Below are 9,780 nucleotides of genomic sequence, written 5' to 3'. Positions count from 1 at the left end.
AGTCTTTTGCTTTCGTAGTGAGTGATTTTCGTGTGCAAGTTTGGTACTAGTCCCTCTAGGATTTTCCAGGTGTATATAATCATGTATCTCTCCCTCCTGCGTTCCATAATTCCTTGTTGGAATGTCGTAGAACAATGATTCTTGTACCATTGTGTTGCCAGAGAGTTAAGCTATTTTTCTATAAGATTAACTCAATTTGTGAATTTTTCGACAAAATTTTTTCGTTCGCGCTGAGCCCGTTCTAGGGGGAGAATTCCTTATAACTCAAATAAGGGATTAAAGTATACTACAAATGTATACATTCATTTTTAATTAGGTAAATGTTGCTCTGAATCCTTGGATCAAGAGCCACTGCTAAGTAAAACTAAAATTGCTAGGTTGGCGGGAAGCAGCAGCCAATTAAAGCCACGATTTAACCTATGACGTCACAGACTCGACGGCCAAGACCCAGTAGCCAATCAAGAGTTGTGACGTCACTGTTGAGGATGTATACATCATGGTTGATCAGCCAATGAAAGTGCTCAGAGGCTCCTACGTCACAGTCTGGTGGTGCATAAGTCCGGCAAAAACTTGCGCCTCAGTCATGCGCAGGAGAAGTTGACGTGAGGGTGTTCGCTCCTCTGGTAAGCATTTTTTTTTCCTTTATATCGCCTAAATTACTGGTTGTTTTCATTAACTAATGCTTTTACATGTTCATAACAGTATATATATCTTTTAAAGTAATTGTGCAATTATTGATTTTTGTTCCAATAAATTTGTTGAAACTAAGTTCAGCAGCTAACTTTATATGGTAAGTGCTAACTATATTATATGGTCACTTATGTAACTTGCACTTGTCACCATTTATTACGTCACTACCACATAAGTGCTGGTTTATGATGGGTTGAAACATTAACAAGAGGTCGTTTAGTGTAAATTGTCACCACCACTTTGTGAGTTGTAACTTGTCACTTTACCACATACAAGAGGAAAGTTTGTCACTAGTAAGTGGTAAGTTGTCACTATCACTTAAGTGGTTTAGAGTAACGCCCCTGTAACACTTCTTATAGTGGCGCAGTAATTTGCGCCGATAAATTAGCGCCAATGTTTATAATACATGTTAGGACCATTAAGATATTAATCATATAAAATATTTCCTTATTCTAGGCTATTTCTACATTAATATATTTATTTTTATTAGGAGGAGATTGCTCCAAATCCTTGGATCAAGAGCCCATCACCTGCCATGTATATGCATGTCACCGCTCTGGCCACAGCCAATGAAAACGAGAGTTACTAAGTTGGCGGAAAACAGAAGCCAATTACAGCCTAGATTTAACCTATGACGTCACGGGTTCGAGCGCCAAAACCCAGCAGCCAATCAGCAGTCGTGACGTCACTTGACGAGCCAATCAAAGTGCACAGACTACTACGTCACAGTGGTGGTGGTGCGGGAGCCCGCGTAAATTTGCCTGAAGTACTGTGCAGGAGATGACGTGAGGGCGTGCGCTCCTCTGGTAAGAAATTTTCCCATATTTCTCCTAAATTACTTGTCATTTACATTGTTTTTACATGGTAATATAGTGTATGTATATCTGAAATAGTAATACTGCAAAATATGGCAAGTAACTTTTAATATCACCACTTAAGTGGTTGTAAATTGTCATGTACCACTTATATAAGTTGTCACTAGCACTAAATGGTAAATTGTCTACAAATTGTAAGTGGTGGGTAGTAACGTATGTCGTTTTATCACTGTCGTTTATGGTTGTAACTTGCCACTTCACTAATGTCACTTATAAGTGGTCGTTTATGGTCTTGTAATTTGTCGCCACCAATTAAGTGGTAATTTAGTATGGCATCACAATACCACTTGCATGTGGTCAATTATAATTGTACCTTTTACACTTTATCACTTACGTAAGTGGTCGTTAGTTTATATATTCTGGAAGTGGCCTTTAATATCACCTTGACGGGCAGGATCTTGATCCAAGGAATCTGAACCACTATTTCCAGTAGTGACTTCCATTCCCCAGGCACTGTACTCACCTAGTTGAGGTTGCGGGGGTCGAGTCCGAGCTCCTACGGGTTTAGCGCTTTACCGTATATGCCACGGCACAGCATGTGCGCTCAGTTGGCGCCATTAACTCGCGTTCTTGGCGCCAATGTGTGAAATCCGCTCTAGGAAGCGCAAAGCCAGGTCACTTAGCCCCCCCAAATGATTAATGAGTTTCAAAACTTAACCACGCGTGGGTCAAGTGTATATATACACTTGTAATGTTTATATACATGTATATATACTCGGTGTATATACATTGAGATTCAGAATATATATAAAATATTTTCTCATTTCTGGACTATTTCTACATATAATTGCTTTTATTGGGGGGGGGGTGCTCCAAATCCTTGGATCAAGAGCTCATCAAAATGTCCTGGCCACAGCCAAATACAAAGTTGGCGGGAAGCAGCAGCCAATTAGTCTCGAGTTAACCTATGACGTCACGGGTTCGAGCGCCAAGACCCAGCAGCCAGTCAGTAATCGTGACGTCACTTGGCCAAACATACGTCACTGTCGATCAGCCAATCACTTCACCGGCTCCTACGTGACTGGTGGTGGTGCCCGCGAAAACCGGCGCCTCAGTCATGCACGGGAGAAAGTGGCGGGGGGGGGGGGGTTGCGCACTCGTAATAATTTTATCCTCATTTCTTCAAAATTACTGGTCGTTTACATTAAATAATGCTTTTATATGGTTATATAAAGTAAATATATCTGAAGTAATAATTTTGTAAAATATGGTAACTTATGTCTACGTAAGTGGTTGTCAATTGGCACGAACCACTTACATAAGTGGTTGTAACTTGCCACTTTACCTCTAATAATTGGCATGTCACTACCAGTTATAAGTAATTGGTTGTAACTTTGTCATTACCACTAACTGGTAAGTGTTAAGTTGTAATTTGTCATTTTACCCCTTACAAGTGATCGTTTATGATCGGTTGTAACTTGTCACTTTACCATTCACTACCACTTAAGTGATCGTTTATTTTAAATTTTTTGGACCATGGCCACGGTGGGAGGATCTTGATCCAATGAATCTCAGCCACCATTCCCAGTAATGAATATATTCCATTCCCCAGGCTATGGGGGATAATTCCACTCCCCAGGGGCTATGGGGGATATTCCATTCCTCGGGATATATTCCATTCCGCAGGGGCTATGGGGGATATATTCTTTCCCAGGCTCTACGGGGGATATATTCCATTCCTCGGGCTCTGCGGGGGATATATTCCATTCCCCAGGGGTTGTGGGGATTGATGTAAACTTGAAATGTGTGTATATAGCATATCAATGTGTATATATATATACTTGTTCTCTCTGTGTGCATTGAGAGATTCAGTATACAAAATATTTTCTCATTTATTCTGGGATATTTCTACATTATAAATGTTCTATTTGGTTTTTATTAGGGTAAGGTTGCTCCAAATCCTTGGATCAAAAGTCCATCAGCACTCAAAAAGCAAATTGCTAAGTTGGCGGGAAGCAACAGCCAATTACAGCGTAGATTTAGCCTGACGTCACGGGCTTGAGCGCCAAGACCCAGCAGTCGTGACGTCACTTGATCAGCCAATGAGAGCGCTCAGATTACTACGTCAGTCTGGTAGTGGTGCAGGTAGCCCGCGTAAACTGGCGCCATGCATGGGAGGAGTGAGGATGCGCGCTCCTCAGGTAAGACATATTTTCCTTTATTTCTCTTAAATTACTGGTTATTTATAATTAGTGGATTTACATGGTAATATGGTATAAACCTTGGTAATAAATACCGACAAGTTGGTTTAGAAAGACACGTAAGCAAACACTATGACATATTTATTAGAAAACGTTTCGGTCCTGGGACCTTGATCACTTCTAACATACAGAGGTAGAAAGACATTATATATATAGGCGGAGAGTGAGGTGTGACGCACGTGACCTGTATGTTAGAAGTGATCAAGGTTCCAGGACCGAAACGTTTTCTAATAAATATGTCAGTGTTTGCTTACGTGTCTTTCTAAACCAACATGGTAATATAAACAGTATGTATATATAATCTGTTGTAGTAATTCTGTGAAATTATTTTTATTCCAGTTGAAGCAGACGAGTTCAGTAGTAACTGTTAGCCTTTATGGTAAGTGGTAGCGTTTGTCACTTTCACTTATAAGTGATTACTTATCCCTTTACCATTTGTCTACCACTTATGTTATTTTACCACTTTTACGACCTTACTATTTGTCACTACCACTTATATCGCTACTATAGATTTTAATTGAAATTATTATTCGCTGAAGCATTAATTTATTATCCAGCGTTTTATATATGGACTTTGTTGCCATGGATACGTGAATATGGTGGATGCCTTGTTGAATTATTCTAGTAAACTAAGATTTAAATGTCATAATATATGTTTTTTTTTTCGTAGTTACTGATTTTAATGTTTATTATTTTAAATTGATTTAAAGTTGATATTATATTTTTTTTTCAGTTGCCATGTTTTAAGTTGATGCAAGTTAAATTTATTCATATTTTCCAAAAGCTTTTTTTTTTTTGGGGGGGGTGTTGACCCTTTGAGATCCTAACGGTGTATGACCCTTGTAGGTTTAGCGCTTCTTTATGGTTATATTACCCTTGTAGGTTTAACGCTTCTTTATGGTTATGTATGACCCTTGTACGTTTAGCGCTTTATGGTTATGTATGACCCGTTGGGTTTAGTTATTAGTTATGATTATAATTTTTAAAAATTGATATAGGAACTTCTTAGTAATTTTGAGATGATTTAAAGCTGAACACCTGTTCAATATTACTGGACTTTGGTTAATGTTTTAGGTATTAAAAGTATTCTTGACAGGTGGTGCATAGGTTACATGCAGCCTTAATGACCGTGTAGTAAAAAGACTTTAAACCCAATACCCTAGTGGGTTTAGTGCTTCTTGATTATTAAACCCAGCAAATCATGACGTTCGTGAAGTAGATAGGCTTTAAGCCCAATAAATTATGACCTTTGTGCAGTAGATAGGCTTTAAACCCAGTAAATCATGACCTTCATGAAGTAGATATGTTTTAAACCCAATGAAGCAATTATGACTTGTGTAGTAGATAGGCTTTAAACCCAATAAATCAATCATGACCTTCGTGTAATAAGCTTTTAACTTGGGAAATCACTCATGACCTTCGTGTAGTAGTAGGCTTTAAACTCAATAAATCAATCATGACCTTCGTGTAATAAGCTTTGAACTCGGTAAATCACTAATGACCTTCGTGTAGTAGTAGGCTTTAAACCCAATAAATCATGACTTGATTAGTAGATAGGCTTTAAACCCAATAAATCGATCATGACTTGTGTAGTAGATAGGCTTAAGCCCAATAAATTATGACCTTTGTGTAGTAGATAGGCTTTAAACCCAGTAAACCATGACCTTCATGAATTAGATAGGTTTTAAACCCACTGGAGCAATTATGACGTGTAGCAGATAGGCTTTAAACCCAATAAATCATGACCTTCGTGTAGTAGATAGGCTTTAAGCCTAATAAATCCATCATAACCGTGTAATAAGCTTTTAACTCGGGGAAATCACTCATGACCTTTGTGTAGTAGATAGGCTTCAAACCCAATTAATCCATCATAACCGTGTAATAAGCTTTTAACTCGGGAAATCACTCATGACCTTTGTGTAGTAGATAGGCTTTAAACCCAATAAATCATGACCTGTGTAGTAGATAGGCTTTAAACCCAATAAATCATGACTTGTGTGTAGTAGATAGGCTTTAAACCCAATAAATCAGTCATGACCTTCGTGTAATGAGCTTTTAACTTGGGAAATCACTCATGACCTTCGTGTAGTAGTAGGCTTTAAACCCAATAAATCATGACTTGATTAGTAGATAGGCTTTAAACCCAATAAATTATTAGTGACCTTTGTGTAGTAGGCTTTAAACCCAATAAATAAATCATGACCTTTGTGTAGTAGATGGGCTTTAAGCCCAATAAATCATGCCCTTTGTGTAGTAGATAGGCTTTAAACCCAGTAAATCATGCCCTTTGTGTAGTAGATAGGCTTTAAACCCATTAAATAAATCATGACCTTTGTATAGTAGATAGGCTTTAAACCCAATAAATAAATTATAACCTTTGTATAGTAGATAGGCTTTAAACCCAATAAATCATGCCCTTTGTGTAGTAGATAGGCTTTAAACCCAATAAATCATGACCTTTGTGTAGCAGATTGGCTTTAAACCCAATAAATAAATTATGACCTTTGTATAGTAGATAGGCTTTAAACCCAATAAATAAGTTATAACCTTTGTGTAGTAGATGGGCTTTAAACCCAATAAATCATGACCTTTGTGTAGTAGATAGGCTTTAAACCCAATAAATAAATTATAACCTCTGTATAGTAGATAGGCTTTAAACCCAATAAATCATGACCATGTAGTAGATAGGCTTTAAACCCAATCCATCAATGGTGTTTGCAGTACATTCCATTAAAATATAAAATTGTTATACAGTGGACCCCAACTTGCAATATTAATCAGTTCCTAAGATCACATTGTAAGATGAAATTATTGTAAGTCGAATTAATTCTCCCCATAAGAAATAAAGGAAATCAAATTAATCCATTCAAGACGCCTAAAAGTATGAAAAAAAAATTTTACCACATGAAATATACATTTTCCTAAACACAAAAAGGAGGATACATGCACAATATATATTGTGCTTGTACTAGTGTACTAAATGAAGAATAAATGATACCTTTATCGATAATGTAGTGATGACTGTCCTGGGAGTGCCTCTTCCTCCTGAGTAATGTAGGTCCTGTTTGGCATTTTCTTCCAGAATAGGCCTTATCACACTGTGTATGCCACTACGATTCTTAAATCTCTCGAACCAACCTTTGCTGGACTTAAATTCGCCAATATGAGCACTAGTTCCAGGCATTTTTTCCTGTTCACCTGGGTGTTAGTCGACTGGTGTGGGTCGCATCCTGGGGGACAAGATTAAGGACCCCAATGGAAATAAGTTAGTCCTCGATGACACATTGACTTTCTTGCATTATCCTGGGTGCCTAACCCTCTGGAGTTAATTGTTTCTCGGTATTCTCGATAAGCCACACCAATAACAGTCTTTCCACATCTTTGAGTAGTACAGCTGACCATGGTACGATAGTATTTCTTACCCTTTTTACCACAGGGTTGGCACTAGAACCTTTCTTTGGGCCCATGGTGGCATTTTTAGCAGTTACAAGCACTAACCGTGCAACCGTGTCTGCCCCGGCTTGTAAACAATGTCACACAAGCTCAGCTGAGGCGTTTAGGCCAGACAGACGCGTGAACAGGGCCGGATTACTGCATAGGCAAACTAGGCATTTGCCTAGGGCCCTGTGCATTTGGGGGCCCCACGGTCCAAGGAGTTCAGGGGCTCATCCAAGACTGCGCACATGGTGCAAGTGCAAAGGGGCCCCTACCTAAAAAGTTCAAGTGTTTGGAGAGTAAAATTGATTTTTAAAAATTAATCAAAACAAAAATAATGAAATAAAATAAAATAAAAATAAATAAACCTAGCCATAGATGGCAACACTCAACACGCCTTTGTTTACATCAGAACAGCTGTGTTTTCCCGCTAATGGGTGAGTATGGGAGATTCCTCTCCAATTTTCTGTAGTTTATATGATTTGATAGTCTTATGCATGATGCAATGATAACAATAATGGTCAGTGATTTATAAAGGGAATAATAGTGCTGTAGTGGTTATGCTGAATATAATAGGTACATGATGTCACTACTTTAATAGCCTAATCTAGTAATACTATTTGATCCTCGGACTCATACTCTCTCTTGCATCGATCTCTCAATCTGCTCTTCCTCCGCCGCATTAGACTTCACTTGGTCTGTTCTCCCGGACTTACATGACAGTGATCATTTCCCAATCATTCTTACTTCCCCTTCATATTCGCCACCTCTTCGCACCCCACGCTGGCAATTTAATCGGGTAAATTGGAACCTTTACTCACACCTAACTGTTTTTAAAGAGGTTCCTTCTTCGTCCTCCATCGATGAGCTTTTACACCTCTTCTCGTCCTCCGTTTTCACCGCAGCTTCTCATTCTATACCCCAAACTTCGGGCAGGCATTCTCAGAAATGCGTGCCTTGGTGGTCTCCTGCTTGTGCTCGTGCAGTACGTTTGAAACGCGCTGCATGGGGCAGGTACCGGTACAATAGAACCACAGAGCGACTCCTTGATTTTAAACAGAAGCGTGCGATCGCTCGCCGTGTCATCCGTGACGCTAAACGCACTTGCTGGCGAGATTGTCTCCACCATCACCTCTGCTTCCTCTGAGTGCAGTCTGGAAAAAAGTACGAAAACTGAGTGGTAAATATTCTCCTGACCCGGCTCCTGTTCTGCGGGTTGCCGGTGTTGATATAGCAAACCCACTAGATGTTGCCAATGAAATTGGCAATCATCTGGTCCGTATTTCTCAGGGACTCCATCTATGCCCCTCATTTCTTTCCTCAAAGTCTGCCAGAGAGTTAGCACCCTTGGACTTTTCTTCTCTCAGAGAAGAACAGTATAATGTGCCTTTTACACTTCAAGAACTGGAGGCAACACACTCAGCTTGTCGATCATCGGCAGCTGGGCCCGACGACATTCATATTCGTATGCTACAACATTTACATCAGTCAGCCCTTGCAGTCCTATTACGCCTTTACAATCTTATTTGGTCAAAAGGAGTTCTTCCACAGCTGTGGAAATCCGCCATTGTTCTCCCTTTCCGCAAACCAGGCACTACGGGACACGAAATCTCCCACTATCGTCCCATTGCTCTTACCAGTGCAGTTTGCAAAGTAATGGAACGTCTAGTAAATAGACGTTTAGTGTGGTATTTAGAGACACACAACAGTCTCTCCACTTGTCAATATGGCTTTCGTAAGGGACGTTCTACCATAGACCCCTTACTGCGCTTGGATACGTATGTTCGTAATGCCTTTGCGAATAACCACTCAGTTATTGCCATATTTTTTGACCTTGAGAAGGCATATGACACAACTTGGAGGTATAATATTTTAGCCCAAGCCCACTCCTTAGGCCTTCGAGGCAATCTACCATCCTTCCTTAAGAACTTTTTAACTGACAGGCATTTCCGTGTTCGGGTTAATAATGTGCTCTCCCCGGACTTTATCCAAGCTGAAGGTGTCCCCCAGGGATGTGTTCTGAGCACAACACTTTTTCTCCTTGCTATTAATGATTTGGCCTCTAGTCTTCCATCAAATATTTGGTCATCACTCTGTGTTGATGACTTCGCTATTGCCTGTGCAGGCGCTGACTGTCACCTCCTTACAGTTTCTCTCCAACATGCAGTCGACCGTGTTTCCAACTGGGCCACCACACATGGGTTTAAATTTTCCAGCACTAAAACCCACCAAATCACTTTCACTAGACGCTCTGTCATCTCCAATCATCCTTTGTACCTCTATGGCTCCCGTATCCCTGAACGTGATAGTCAAGTTTCTGGGCCTCCTCTTTGATCGTAGGTTATCCTGGAAACCTCACATTACCTCTCTGAAGGCAACTTGTCACAGCCGGCTGAACCTTCTTAAAACCCTTGCTCATCTTTCGTGGGGAGCTGATCGTCGAACCCTCCTTCGTCTACATTCCACCCTTATTTTATCGAAACTTGATTATGGTGACCAGATCTATTCAGCGGCATCTCCTGCTACTCTCTCTAGCCTTAACCCCATTCATCACCAAGGATTACGTTTATGCCTTGGTG

At 39.9% G+C, this 9,780-nt stretch overlaps 1 long non-coding RNA gene across 1 annotated transcript; it reads left to right on the top strand.

Annotated features, from left to right (window-relative positions):
• The first annotated feature begins 473 nt into the window (after nucleotides 1–473).
• On the top strand, nucleotides 474–7,785 carry LOC128696077 (uncharacterized). The gene is made up of 4 exons (XR_008408094.2): nucleotides 474–623; nucleotides 1,181–1,496; nucleotides 3,448–3,706; nucleotides 4,106–7,785. It is a non-coding gene; the product is annotated as an uncharacterized lncRNA (long non-coding RNA).
• The last annotated feature ends 1,995 nt before the right edge of the window (nucleotides 7,786–9,780 follow it).

This window comes from Cherax quadricarinatus, chromosome 48 (genome assembly GCF_038502225.1).
Source record: "Cherax quadricarinatus isolate ZL_2023a chromosome 48, ASM3850222v1, whole genome shotgun sequence".
NCBI lineage: Eukaryota > Metazoa > Arthropoda > Malacostraca > Decapoda > Parastacidae > Cherax > Cherax quadricarinatus.
Note: the sequence above shows the minus strand (reverse complement) of the source record. Positions and strands in the feature narration are given on the sequence as shown.